We start from the raw sequence: 16,101 nt of genomic DNA, 5'->3' as shown, positions 1-16,101 counted from the left end.
GTAATTGGAATCAATATTCTACCTTTTTTTCCATATACATTATTCGTTTAACGTAGTAAATTGATCGGCAAATAAACACGCCTTTCCCATTATCTATTCTCCTCTACATTTTTTGTTGCTATGTTTACAACATCAGATCGAATCTTGGTAATATGCTAAATTCCTTAGCAACTCTGAAAATATTGAATTTTTAGAGAATACTATTTGTTATCTTAATGGTTAATTCAGTTAATTTTGTACAGCTTATCTAATGTTCCTCTATAATTTTTCTCTCACTTTGATAGTTTTCTCTTGGCTTTGCTTTTGTATATTATTCAAAGACAATAGTTATTATAAATAGAGCTGTTTGCAGCGAAACCTACTGTTTTGTTTCCATTTGATCTTTAATGGCTATAGATGCCAAATGTTGGTTAATTAGGAGAGGGGCACATTTATTTATCTGATTTATTGCACATTTATTGATAGGTTTGGTAGTAATTTATAATATTTTTCTATCCGTACTTTTATTACGTTGTTAACTATTTAAATATTTTTACTATGAAGTATTATGACGTACTCCTTAGAAATGGATCCATTTGCTATATTTTTATTCGAGGTCCTTGAGTTATGTTTTACTGAAGACATCTTATACTTCTAGAAATATAACGATTTAATTTCCTTCTAAATGCAGCTGCTCAAATAAGATGTTGATGTCTGTGATATAGGTAAATAACGTTCTTCCTAATCAAAGGTTTACCCAATTAAGAACCATTATTTTTGAATGAAAATGTTTTTTTGTGAAATACTAATTAACTAGTCGACCATGTTTTTGTAATTATTTTCTTTGTAAGATTTTATGATGATGAGCAGTCCAGCCTTCTCTTTATTTTTCGTTTTCCATTTTAAGTTATTACTTCATTTCATAACCATCTTCAAAGAAAGTAAACGGTCTCTTAGATTATATGTTTAATTCTATTGAAATATTGAATGTTAGAAACGTATTTTATATTTTTAATCAATAATTTACTTAATTTTGTACTACTATTGTATTCTGGTGATGTTCAGTATTTTCTGCTTTTTCTATTTATATAGTTTATCTTCTTTGCTAATTTCTGCGACCGGAATGATATAATATGCCGCGTTTATAAACCGTAAAAACTCTACTGATATGTTCCGTTGTTTCTTTGAAGTTGAACTTGCGATAGTGGATTTTGAAATTTATTCACATACTTTCCTTCTACTCTGTAAGTTCCTAACCACCTTCTGAGGAAGTAGCCTGTCCCGTAGATGTTCTCTGTTAAATCCTTTGAAATTTCGCCATTATTAGATATTTAGAAGAACTTTCTCTTATTTTATTACTTACTTAGTTGATCTTATATAGCTTCATCTAGTGGAGTTTTATATTTTTTTGCATTTTTATATAGTTTATCCTCCTTGCTTGTCTTTTTGATATCGCAGTATTATCTCATGCGGTTTCTGTAAATTAATCTTGAAAATGACAGGGAAAATGTGACAAGCAAAGCAGATTGGAATCTGTCCATGGTTAAATTTAAGAAGAGAATCAGTTGATATCTGTAGTATTCTTAAAATCATCACAGTCTCGTCTAAAATTTGATTTGCTTCAAAGATGTGGTTCATTAAATTTGAAGCATGTAGCATGGCCATTATCGAGCTAAATTTGATCTGTATATCCTGGAAATTGCAAAGAAATATGGTTTTCGTAATTTGAACCAATATTTAAAACTACTTTCGATATACATTATTCATTTGGCGTTATGAATTGATAGGCGAATAAACACGCCTTTCCCATTATCTATTCTCCTCTACATTTTTTGTTGCTATGTTTACAACATCAGATCGAATCTTGGTAAATCAGTCTCATGGTAATATGCTAAATTCCTTAGCAACTCTGAAAATGTTGAATTTTTAGAGAATACTATTTGTTATTTTAATGGATAATTCAGTTAATTTTGTACAGCTTATCTGAAGTTCCTCTATAATTTTTCTCTCACTTTGATGGTTTTCTCTTGGCTTTGCTTTTGTATATTAATCAAAGACAATAGTTATTATAAATACAGCTGTTTGCAGAGAAACCTACAGTTTGGTTTCCATTTGATCTTTAACGGCTATAGATGCCAAATATTGGTTAATCAATAGAGGGGCACGTTTACTTATCCAATACTTGATGGCATATTATATTTTTGGTGGATTTACACAGAAAACGGCCTATTTCCTTGGCATCTGTTAGGTCTCGCAGGTATTTATTAATGGGTTTGGTAGTAATTTATAATATTTTTCTATCCATAGTTTTGTTACGTTGTTAAAATAACTATTTTAATATTTTTACTATGAAGTATTATGACGTACTCCTTAGAAATGGATTCATTTACTATATTTTTATTCGAGGTCCTTGAGTTATGTTTTACTGAAGACATCTTATACTTCTAGAAATATAACGATTTAATTTCCTTCTAAAGGTAGCTGCTCAAATAAGATGTTGATGTCAGTGATATAGGCGAATAACGTTCTTCCTAATCAAAGGTTTACCCAATTAAAAACCATTATTTTTGAATGAAAATGATTTTTTTTGAAATATTAATTAACTGGTTGGCCATATTTTTTGTAATTATTTTCTTGGTAAGATTTTATGATGATGAGAATTGTATAGTTTAAATTGTTATATAAGTGTTTGTCAAGCAATCCAGCCTTCTCTTTATCTTTCATTTTCCATTTAAAGTTTTCGTTATTACTTTATTTCATAACCTTCAAAGAAAGTAACCGGTCTCTTAGATTATATGTTTAATTCGATAGAGGTATTGAACGTTAGAAACGTATTTTATTTTTTTAATCAATCATTTATATAATTTTGTACTACTATTGTATTCTGCTGGTGTTCTTTTTCTATTTATATAGTTTATCTTCTTTGCTCATTTTTTCCATCGGGGTGATGTAATACACCGCATTTGTAAGCTAAGAAAACTTCTGATTTGTCTAATTTTTTTGCCGTAGAAAATGCAATAGTTGACTTTGAGATATATTTACTCGCTTTCCTTCTACTCTGTAACTTCTTAGCCAACTTCTGAGAAACTAGCTGGTTCCGTAGAGGTTCTTTTGGGATTCCTTTGGGATTTCGGAATTATTAAATTTTCGGAAGCACTTTTTACTATTTTACTAATTTAGTTCATTTTGCATAGCTTTATCTGGTGGTGCTATATAATTTTTGCGGTTTTATGTATATAGTTTATCCACCTTGCTTGGCTTTTTGATATCGTAGTATTATTTCATGCCGTTTCTGTAAATTAACCGTAAAATGGCAGGGAAAATTTAATTTGGCTTTGTGATACATTTACAATTTAAGGCGGATTGGAATCTTTGCATGGGTAAATTTAAAATGAAAACCAATTGAGTTCCGTGGTATTCTTGAAATCTGCACAATTTCGCCTATAATTTTATTTGCTTCAAGGATATTGTTCATGAACTTTTTAACATCGAGTCTTGTTCCATTATATAGTTTCGGTTGATTCCAATTATATAACATGAACTAAATTTGATCTGTAAATCCTGGTAAATACAAGGAATTGAACCATTATTTAAAACTACTTTCAATATACACATTTTGCTTGGCGATATGAATTGCTCGTCAAATAATCCCGCCTTCTCATTATCTATTCTTGTCTATTGCACTTTTATGTTACTACGTTTACCGCCTGCTAAGAAATAAATAAGTAAGTTGGTAATTTGCTAAATTCCCGAGAGTTCCTTAAATTACTGAATGTCTAGGAAAGCAGATTTTTTATTTTAGTGGTTAATTTAGTTAATTTTACATAACTTATCTGCAGTTTCTCTATTATTTGTCTCCTACGTCGATGGTTTTCTCTTCGCTTTGCTTTTGCAAATTGATCAGAAACTATATTTATTATATCTCCAATTATTTACTGTGAAACCTTTAACAGTTAATTATAATAATATCACAATAATCAGTAATCTGACTAACTAACTTGTTCACATCTGTTAACCAAGTCTTGGTTGATCAGTAGAAGGATATGTTTATTTATCCAGCACTTGGTTAGATTTATATCTTTGGTGGACTTCCACACAGATCAGTCCATTTCCCTAGCGCTATTAGATCTCGCAGGTATATTACTTCCAATATTTTTTTCATCCTTTATTTTATATTGTTAAAATATCTATATTATTCTTTTTACTATTTAGTACTATGACGTACTAATTAAAGTATCATTTGTTTGAATTGATTAATTCATTAATCATTAACTTATTTGCTGTATTTGTGTTCGAGCTATTTATGGGATTGCCATAAGGCACCTAATGGTTGCTAATGACCTAAGGGTTGCCATACTTCTAGAAACATAACGATTTAAAGTAATTCTAAGAACAGCTATAGTGCAGCTGTATATATGACAGTGATAACGACCTTTTAAGAAAATAACTGACCCCTTAGGTTATGCATTAAATATAATAACTTTGTAACAATTTAATAGATTTAGCAAAATAAATGTTCATTTTTCTTATTGATGATAAACGCAACAATATGTATGGTGGTTTTTATTTTCTTCAAATATGAACATTTTTAGTCTTCCTAGGTTCATTGAATTGTATTTCATTTTTTTGTCCAATAACTTACTTGATTTTCGACTGTTATTGTATTCTGTATATTTTTTATTTATTTACATAGTTTATGCTTTTTGCTGTTTTTTGACATCGGGCTCTTTTACCGTGCCTCGTTTGTAAATTAGCTGGGAAAATTCTGCTGATTTGTTGTCTGTATGTATTGGACGGTTCTTTATATTTTTTGTTGTAAAATATGCAATGGTCGGCTTTTTGATTTATTTATTACATTTTCTTTTACTACGTAATTACGTACTTAGAAATTTCTAAGAAAGCTCTTAGCTAAGCTAAGAAATTTCTTAGCCACCTTCTAAGAAACTAACCCGTCTCGTAACATAATTTTTTGATATTACGAAAATGTTAAATTTCTAGAAAAACTTTTTATTATTTTAATTACTACCTTAGCTGACTTTTTATAGCTTTACTATATCATTATTGCTTCGCTTCTTGATGTCGAAGTATTATCCCATATCGCCTTTATAAATTAACAGGAAGGAAGTATTGTGATATGTTCAGTTGTTTAATTGCTTGTGATGGAAAATGTAAACATGGACTTCGTGATTTGTTTAACGTTGTGGCGAATTCTATGTAGAATTGAAGCTGCACATGCGTATATTCAAAAGGATAATCGGTTGATGTTAATAGTATTCTTGAATTTAGCTAATCACTGTCTATGATTCTAGTTATTTCAATTATATTGCTCGTCAAGTTTGCAATAGTGATCTTGTCCTGTAATATAGCCTAAAAGCAAGTAGAATATATATATATATATATATATATATATATATATATATTGACTCTCTATTATACCAACTAAGGTTCTTCTAGACTAGACCTAGTGCTCACCATGGTCTACGAACCACGATCGTCGGTATTAATCCTACCGACTGGCGAGAGACCACTTTTGGAGATCATTCCAGAAGACATCTGGCCTTAATCAGCCTAGTTACTGGCGTAAAAGCTATTACTTTCCTTACCTAATTTAACACTCTTGTCTAAGGACAATAACAAATTCTAAATAATTATAGACATAAATTTACGGTCATGTCATAGCAGGATTCTAACTCGCGACTATCGCAACAACGACCATCCTGTCGTCTTTACCATCACTGGTCTTGTCAGTTATAACTATTGTTGTAATTGTCAGACAAAAAAACAATTATTAACAAGTTATTAGGCAAATAGTTGCAGCCACCTTGAAATCATGTTCTTACATATATTTGGATTTTGATTTTTACTTATATATAGATATATACTTATTATTTTTTATTCAACGATTGCCTCTAATATGATATTATTTTAAAGTGCAATAATAGTTAAGTACTAAAATCTAATAACATATCTTTACAACTACTGGTGATATTTAACAAAATATACATAAAAAATAAATGTGCAAACCACATCATCGTCATCTTTTCATCGACATATCGACCGTTTTTCAGTGGCTAATCCCCACACGTTTTATTGATAAAACTGAGACTGATTTCGTGTAAAAAATCTCAAGATTTTAGACGTAAGGTTACCTACTAATAGTAAAAATAATTTTTAAGAAGTACAAACTGTATACAGAGGCTAAGCTTAATTACTAGTAATATATAGTTTTAAATTATTCTAAGATAGTAACGGTTGTATTCTAAAGCTTTCTGGTCTTGTTTAACAAGAACATACCAACACAATATGTAGCTGATGATGTATATTAGTTGTAAAGTGTACAATACCTCTAATAATGTTTCATTATGTGTTATAAATTGACTAGAGAAGTAGTAACTTCATTAAATACATTATTTTGCTGTCCGTTACCTTTTAATAATATTTTTGTAAATCTTACTTGGTTGTTTTTTAGTTTTATGAAGCATTTGTAGTAAATATATATCACTATTTATTAATATATTTATTTATTTTATAATTACGGTTAAGAGTTTTATACTAAAAATAAAATTATGTCACAAATTAAACTTTACAAAGACGTCTCTTTACCAACACGTGTGTTTAGCATAATTATCAAGCATTGAAAATAGATTTTGTTACTGCATATCTTGAAGAATAATGATATTTTTATAAAGAATGACTATAGAAATAAGCTTTTGCAACATTACCTCCGTCACAAATACATGATTTATATCACTTTTTTGGCCAAAACGTGGTTTGTAGAAGCACGAAAATTAAGCAATACATTAATAATAAGCAAGTTTTATGTAACAGCGCAAAAATTTAAAAAAAAATAAGTTGGATAAGTTTCGATCACTTACAAGGTGATATCCGTATGGAAAATGGGTAGGATGTTTGGAAATATTAATACTTTATTAAAATATTTTAATTGTAATTTAACTCATGGTGGCTTTACCCAATATAAGATTCTAATTCTATATTTTCATACACACGCAGCCTAATGAATATAAACAATAGTTTTATTGTGCTGAACCTACTTACAATACATACCCAATAGCATTTGATGAGCATTTCATCCAGATTCATACCTATAGAAGCAGAAATGTAAAAAACCAGGAAGTAACGATAATTTTGCTACATCGGGCGTGAGACCTGATCGCACAATCAGTTTTGTAAGATATATGTTATATTCTATTCAATAAAGTCCAAGTTTTATTCACTTCACAACACTACACAGCTCGATAATAAACACAAAGGGTGCATTACCAATCCTATCTGGAATCCCATCCTTTCGGCCTCTTAATTATTCGACGAACCATGAAAAAACTATTTCCTTGTCGGTTGGCCACTTTAAGAAGGATTCAGTACCGGTAATTTCACACTAATTTAAATCCAATAGTTTATCTTCCTCAAATGGGATAACTTTATTAGGACAACATTGTAATTAGAGCTCTCATTCCTAAGATGCAATATACAATGATACGAAACATCGACTAGTTTTAATCAGTAAAATCAGCTCCAATTTTAAAGTGAATAGTTTAATTTGATGTCAATAAAGAAATAGGTAATGTCATTATCGCTTAAATAATTAACAGAAAAGAACTCATTCATTTTCACCAGAAATAATCACTAAGTAAACGAATTCAAAAAAGGAGTAGAGCTATGCTGGAATGTATATACCATTATGAGGATGTAGAAACAACTAATTGTATACTTTGAAGTTATTTAGGTAAGCTGGCTAATGATCCAAGCGGAGATTCATACCAAACCCTATACCCTTCAGGGGCATTTGAGGAGTTTTTAGTAAGGGTTTGCTTACCAAAGTCGTTCAGTGCAAAAGCCATACAGATTGCTTCCTGTCATATCTATCATATGGGAAGCTGTAGAAATATTGCAGGCAGCTGCCTCTATCATGTAGTAGTTAAAGTGTTTAGCTCACACATGGAAGTCGCGGGTTCGATACCCAGCGGGGGCATCGACTTTTTCTTATTGTTCTAGTTGGGTTAGAAAAATCACGTTCGTTAAATTACCAAGGCTAGGTAGCGGACCCCAGGGCCTGAAACGTTTCTTATTTCCAATTATTGTTTCTTAATTCCCATTTTTCCTCATATAGGCTGCACCTTTACTTGGCTTACCCATTGTAATATTGTAATAAAATATTTTTCACAAAAAAAATCCAAAAAGTAACTCACTAAAAATTAAAAAATAATGAAACTTTGTTTTTTAACACAAAAAAAACCTTTAAAATAAAATATGTATATAGCAGTCGTTGTAATACCCAAATAAAAATAAACAAAAACCTTTTATAACCTATCTACTACACGCATTGTATATTCTACTATATATACACAATTTAGCTTAATACCTACTTAAACCTATTTATCTAACTGCCACCTGAAGTCGATACCGAGCCCAAACCAAACAAAAATAATAATATAATTTTGTGATATACACAAAATTAAATTAGGAGCAGGACAAATCTAATATTTTGCTTTTTTTTTGACTTCAAACTGATCAGTTGGTAGTATTGTTTATAGATAAATAAGATTATGAAGGCATTAAGCTGATTTGGGTGTATATGGCAGAATATCAACTACGTGTAGTAGATAGGTTAAATAAGCTTTATGTTTATTTTTGTTTAGTTATTACAACGACTATCGTGTACATATTTTATTTTATAACATTTTTTTGTGTTAAAAATCATAGTTTATTGAAATCCGTTAAAATTTTTCTTAAAAATATTTTATTTTAATTATATGATGCTGTATCACTTAAACAAAACAGCACTTAATTAAAATTATAATTTACTAGTGCGATATATTCCACCAGTGCAGTAATATAACCGGTAGCGCAAGCGAATATATTTACACCGCATTCTTGAAATTGCAAAGGCACACGAAAGAACAAGTAAAACTGGCATATAATTATTCCAGTAAATCCTGCTGAACGGGTATTATTAGCCAAATTTTACGGAGTAGAACTGGCAAAAGTTACAAGCTTACTTAGAAACTTTAAGCGCCACTTCAGACGCAAGAACGCGAGAACTTTCCATTTGGAGAACTGCGTACTTTTTAAAAGTTCATAATGAAGTTGAAACTGCAGAACAGAAGGAACATATTTTCTATTCCGTGCAGTTCCTGTTATGCATGGTATATGGTCAAAAATGGAAAAAAAATCGAAAATTATAAAAATGTATGTTCAGTTTTCAATTAGAAATAATTTAATACCCTAATATTTGGTTGTCAAGCCTTTACTTTTTATTACGTTTTGTATCTTTAAAATATTGATAATCATTACTTTGCATATTTAGGATTATTATTTTGCTAAAATTTTCAAACCAATATCTTCATCATAGTGTACAATAGGACTATAATGAATATCAAGGTGGTTAAAACAACAATTTGCATTGCCTTAATTTTACACCTTCGGCTCCATAATATATTGAGCCTTCCATTAGTTCGATATTATTCGATTTATTTTATCCGATTCGCTTAATTATTTATTTAAATACTTGTTTCCACTGATATATGTTTATAGACAAAACTTTTGTTGAATTTAAATTAGTAATATTAGCTTTTCCTAAAAATATAATTGTAATACTGAATAGTAGTTAAATATTTCTGATTGAATTATTTAAATTCATAACAAATTTTAATATCAACCAGATTAATACCAAATAGTCCAAAATTTACCAACAATAAGCATTTTGTTTAAATCGCAAGTTATAATCTCAAATTTTCAAGATGCCTACATACTAAATAGAAATATTTTAGTATATGTTCATATATAAGAACTGTAAATTAACTTTCAAGGATTCTTTAAACACCACTCCCATTATCACTTGAATATTCCATAGATAGATATTCTTTTTGTTTTATGTTAAATTTGACACATCTGGCTTACTTACTAATGAATATTCAGTTATATCAAAAGAATTGCGATTATCTTAAACATATGGAAACTATACTAAAGGACAAAGAAAGCATTAATGTACAAGAAATATTAAACTAATTACCATTTAACTTATAGTTTTCATAGTTTTGATATGATTTTTTACCTTAATAATTACATCCTCATAATTTATATATTTTCCATGCTCGGTAAAAAATAAACTATATAATTCTAACTACAAATAAGGTGTTCTATGTTAACGAGAATTTGTATATTCAATTTTCTCTTAACAATTTCTTTAACTTATGGATTAAAAATTGTTATTTCTTAAAACTAAATGTGGAAAGTAGATAGATCTATTAACTATTAATATTATTGGAGTTAATACATTATTATTACCGACTTATATATCCTAACCTGGTATGAATTCGTAAATATTCCACACCTATAATAATACAGCTCCATATATATTGCTTCAGCCCCTTATACATTTATATAATGTATGTTTGAAATATATTTTCAATGCAATTTAATGTTGACTCTAAATATTGTTATTTCTTTCTCTGTTTAGTGTTATTATTCCCCAATTTTATCGAACTAACACAATTTAAAATTACTTACACCCAATGAAAACACTGTTTCCATGCTTCTGTGCTTATAAACACATTTGTTTAAGTTAGTTGTAAATTTTCTTACTTTTTATTATACACATATACCACATTACATACTTAGTTAAGAGCAAGAACAACATGTCTCGTAATCTTTGCTCAAGGAAAATCATCTTATTTCCAACTGGTCAGCATTTCTGGATCTTAAGCTAAACACTTTTATTGATAAAACTGTATATTCAAATGTACGTTTTTGTTTCATTTATCATTCTCATAAAATAAATCACGAAATTAATAATGAATAAAATAAGAAATTAAATTATTGTGTTTTTATGCAACTAATAATACAGCAGAAAACATGTAACATTGTTAAAAGGCATTTTAATTATTTTCAAATCATATAATATAATATCAAAAAGAACAATCTTTCTCTGAAGATGACATAGCTTTGTGAGGATAAACAGATAAAGAGTAAAAAGTAACGGACATATCCATTAATTATCCATTTATTATTCCGAATGTTTAAGGTTTATATTCAGTTTTAGGAAATAGTTAAGTAGGTTGTTGTATTTGTAGCATTGTATACATCTTTTTAACATATAGTCATTAATGTGGTCTACGAATTTTACTAATACTAATGAAATAGAAGGAAATTTAACTGTTTTCTAATTATTTAAAACATTTTTTGTTTTAAAGGAAATAATATTTTGTATTATTGTACAGTTATCAGTCAATTATAGCTAATTTATAACTTAAATAAAGATAAACAACGAACAATAAATACTTTTTTAATTATATATTTAATATTTCGTGAAGCTAATTTTAAAATAAGTGAATAAATAAAAATTAGATCTCCTGTTTAAACAGTAGGCTTGTGTCATTGAAGCTTGATTCTTAGTACATATTATATTAATTCAAAACATGTCGGCATATCATTTGTACAAGTGGGTAGGACCTTTTTTAAAAACTATGTACATAGTAGATATAATAAAGATAAGCTCTGGTTAGTTCCTAACGTATGTTTGAATTGTAATTATTATGTAAATTGTAAAATAAGCTAATAAAAATTATGACTACAATTATATTGCTATTTTATTATCCCTTGTTATAATTAACCCTTGATTTAGTATCGCCCAGTTTCATATATTATTCATATATATTTCATATATTATATATATTCATATATTCCGATTTTTAAATCAGTTATCTACCTGGGATACGTGCCAATTTTGAGAGGCAAGAAACTATGAGAACAAATATCTGATTTGATGTCTCAGTTTAGGAAATGATTTCAAGAATATCAATGTATCAAAGAAGTGTTAGGGATCGTATAGAAGAGTGACTATCGTTTAGACTATAGTGGTGTTCTTGATCACTATTGTGCAGTATATTATATATATATATATATATATATATATATATATATATATATATGTATGTATGTATGTATGTATGTATATTAAAGTTTAGATTTTACCAACAAGGGTTTATTTAGACTGGGCCTACAATTAAACGTGGGCTCCGAACCACGGTCCTCGGCATTAAGCCTACCGACTGGCGAGTGACCAACTTAGGTATTACCCAGTATGGTTACTAACGTGACTGGAACCATTATCATTGTCGGATTTTGCACTCTTGCCTAGGACACTCATAAATAGTATACAATCGCTAACATAAATTTACAACCATGCCCCAGCAGGATTCGAAACCGCGACTATAGCAACTGTTGGAGGTTCCTGTCGCCTTTACGGCACTGCGCCTATGAAGCCGGCATTATGCAATATTATTAATTGTTTGTATTGATTTGACTGAATGCTAGATCAAAAGAATTAAGCTCTGATGAGCTTTTATATCCATTACCTCTTCACCATATTTATATCTGCCAAATCAATATTTGTTATCGTCAGCTAGCCGACCTATAACTAATATACATCCCAATATCAACCGATGCTGCACTATCCACATCTGGCTGGTCGTTGACAGATGTCTTCCATAAAACAGTTTTCTTTTTCAAGCCTCCATATCTTCTTCAATTTTCTCGTAATATTTTTCGACGTTACTATATTTTAGACGCAAAGTGATGAGACTATCCACCTTGCATATTGCCTGGTGTTCAAAAAATAATGTCTTCAATTGAAAAAGTTACTTACCGGTATATATTAATCTTCCTCCTCCTAGATTTCTTGGCAACGTTATTCATGTTATTACACTTTTAGGATGGTGTTTGTATGCTGATTAATAAAGTTGTAACAAAAATAGTAGTGTTTAAATATCAGTTTTTGGTCACTTTGCAATGCCAAAAGAATACCTCAGAATAGATTACTCATATGTATTAAGGTTTAATAAGGTTTCCATATTAGGTAAGATTAAATAGAGCCTTCGAATACTGTCCATTGTTACGGTTTTTTATCAAGTATTATCAGTTAGTATCGGTTTTCGTAGGTTATCCCTGTATTTCCTCTGTAACGTCATCAAAAGATGTAACATTTTATCTTCGTCTGGGCTCTTTGTCACGTCCGCCGTCGGCTCCAAACGATCCTTGATGATCCACCAAACAGCGAGACCTGATCATTTCAGTTAAATTTTGATGGTTGATGATGTAACATTTTGTATTTGGGGAGGCAAATAAAGCCGAGTAAAGCGACCCACACAAGAAGGGTTCTGGGATAGCTGAGGACATATATTAGGAGATGTGTGAGAAAGATAAGAAATTGTTAGCAGGACAGTGGATTGGTGACGTTGCGTAACTACCAGCCAAACTTTTGTTATTAATGTTACTATTATTAAAATTATAGTTATTCATCGCCTCATTGACTTTTATTATAGACCGATACTACCAAAGCAGTATTCGTGATGACTTCTGCATGCTATATTTATTATTAAAATAGTTGTTTCTTTTGTTTTATTATATCTCTTCACCCTTTATTATATATTTTCATATATTTGATATACTTTTCCTCAGGGAGAATTCCTCAAAATGAATTTCTTATTGCTGACATATAAAATTAAAAACATTTAAAATTACACACTTTGAGAGAATAATGTAGCTAATGACGCAATAAATCGACGTTTTGATAACCTAAAATATTACTCCACTCAAGCTATTGATAGTGATCCATCTTTCATCTTGAAAATTTCTGAATTTTCAGCTTTTTTTAATTAAATTAATCCATCGCTTAATAGTCGACTTGATAATTAACATCGACATATAGTCAGTGAACAATAACATTGATTGTAATGGTCATGTTAAATTACATAAAAAGTAATAAAGGTCTGAAGAACAAGACATGTCATGTTATGTATAACATTCACGTTATACTAAAATATCTAATGAGTGAGGTGTCCAAGTATTATTTTTAAGTCCTATGTATTTCGTAACAGCGGCATTTGAGTTTCATAAGATGATGCTCTCAGATGTAAATATTATTAACTAGCTTAAAAGAAACCAATTTTTATAAAATACACATTCTATACGACATACATAAGTCATTATATGCCCATAGAGAAAGAACGCCTATGATATAAGTGGAAGATAAAGAACAAATTGTGTATATGTGTTTATATGTAGAAAAGAAATCCATGATCCGTATATATATATATTTTCCGCATATGAATAAAATTAATTACAGGCAGTGCAAAATTTACTGATGTTCAGAGCACCACAGAAATAAAGCAGTTTACTAGCAAAATAATTAATAAATTATATATGAACGAAGTGCTATAGTAATTTTGCGAGTTGAATATCATACTGAGCATACTAATTTAGAGATAATATAACAAGTCAATTGAAAAGTGCCCGGCCTAACACATAGATGGCGCTATTAGAAATAAATCCCTGTATTTTTTAGTTAGCCCGAACCCTCAAAAGATATAAATGTATATGTAATTGACTATATATATATATATATAATATAAATTTTACAGCTGTCAGATCATTAGTTTGTGAACTATAGCATTTTGAGTGAAGCAACTTTTGTGAAAAAAAAGGATATAAAAAAATTTCGCGTATTGATAAAATGTCGCTTTTTGAAGAGAAAAATACAGTTGAAGCAAGAACTTGGCTTGATGCCAAGTTTCCGAACACTGCCCCAGGAAAATTAACCATCAAGGATTGGTATGCTAAGTTTAGACGTGGTGAAACGTGACGTGACTAGCACCGAAGACGGTGAACGCAGTGGATGCTCAAAAGAGGTTGTTACGGAAGAAAACATTTAAAAAATACACAAAATGATTTTGAATGACCGTAAATTGAAATTGAATGAAATAGCCGATACTCTAAACATATTAACTGAAATTGTATACCATATCATTCACGAATATTTGGGTATGAGAAAGGTCTATGCAAAGTGGGTGCCTCACGAGCTCACTTTTGACCAAAACAATGACGAGTTGATGATTCGGAGCAGTATTTGAAGATGATCAAGCTTAATAAACCCGAGAGTTTGCATCGATATGTGACAATGGATAAAGCATGGCTCCATCATTTCACTCCGAAGTCCGATCGACAGTCATCCGAGTGGAGTGCACACGATGAACCCGCTCCAAAGCGTGGGCTGAAGCAACAATCGGCTGGTAAGATTATGGCGTCTGTATTTTAGGATGCGCATGGAATAATTTTCATTGACTACCTTGATAAAGTAAGGACCATCAACAGCGTATTACATAGCGTTATTGGACCGTTTGAAGGACGAAATTACCGAAAACGACCGCACTTGAAGGAAAAGAAAGTGCTGCTTCACCAAGACAATGCACCGCGTCACAAGTCAATGAAAACGATGGCAAAAATCCATGAATTGGGCTTCGAATTGCTTCGTCATCCACCGTATTCTCCAAATCTGGTCCCCAGCGACTATTTCCTGTTCTCAAACCTCAAAATAATGTTCGCTGGGAAGAAATTTTCGTCGAATGATGAGCTGATCGACGAAACTGAGGCGTATTTTGAAGCAAAGGACAAATCGTACTACAAAAACGGTATCGAAAAGTTGAAGGTTCGTTATAATCAGTGTGTCACCCTTGAAGGGAATTATGTTGAATATAAAAAAAAAAAATTTCCAAAAAAATTTGTTTTATTATGGTAGGCCGGGTACTTTTCAATTGACCTGTTATTCAGCTTGTTTTCTCATTTATATCGCTGGACGAATTACATATTGCTGCGAAACACTGCCATATTCCAAAACAGTAATGTGCTCATAAAGACCACCAAAAAAGTTACGTCAGTATGAAAAGGTTACGTGGCATCAGAATCTCATAAAATATCTTCCCTGTCTAACATTATCGTTGATTGATATTTTCATAATTAATAGGAATTAGTTGACTGACTGGATAAAATCAAACCATTATGGAAAGTTTTGCGGAGTGAAGAGTAAATTTCCTTACCCAACATCATTAAAATTAACGAATGTTTTGGTCTAAGAATAGGACAATTTTCTATTGGAATATATTCAGAGACTTTACAAATCTACTAGAAAATAATTAATTTAATAGACTCAACACCTTATTAATAAGTAAATATTTTGTATAGTCAGGTGTTGATATTACTCTATTCATCCCCCTATATCCATGAAAAATGAAGAATATAAATATTGACTTCTAAGTCTACTGTTGAATA

The sequence above is a fragment of the Rhynchophorus ferrugineus genome, unplaced genomic scaffold (assembly GCF_030347505.1).
Source record: "Rhynchophorus ferrugineus isolate W39M unplaced genomic scaffold, kcgeb_rfMv2 rfM1, whole genome shotgun sequence".
In the NCBI taxonomy this organism is placed as follows: Eukaryota; Metazoa; Arthropoda; class Insecta; order Coleoptera; family Curculionidae; genus Rhynchophorus; species Rhynchophorus ferrugineus.
Note: the sequence above shows the minus strand (reverse complement) of the source record.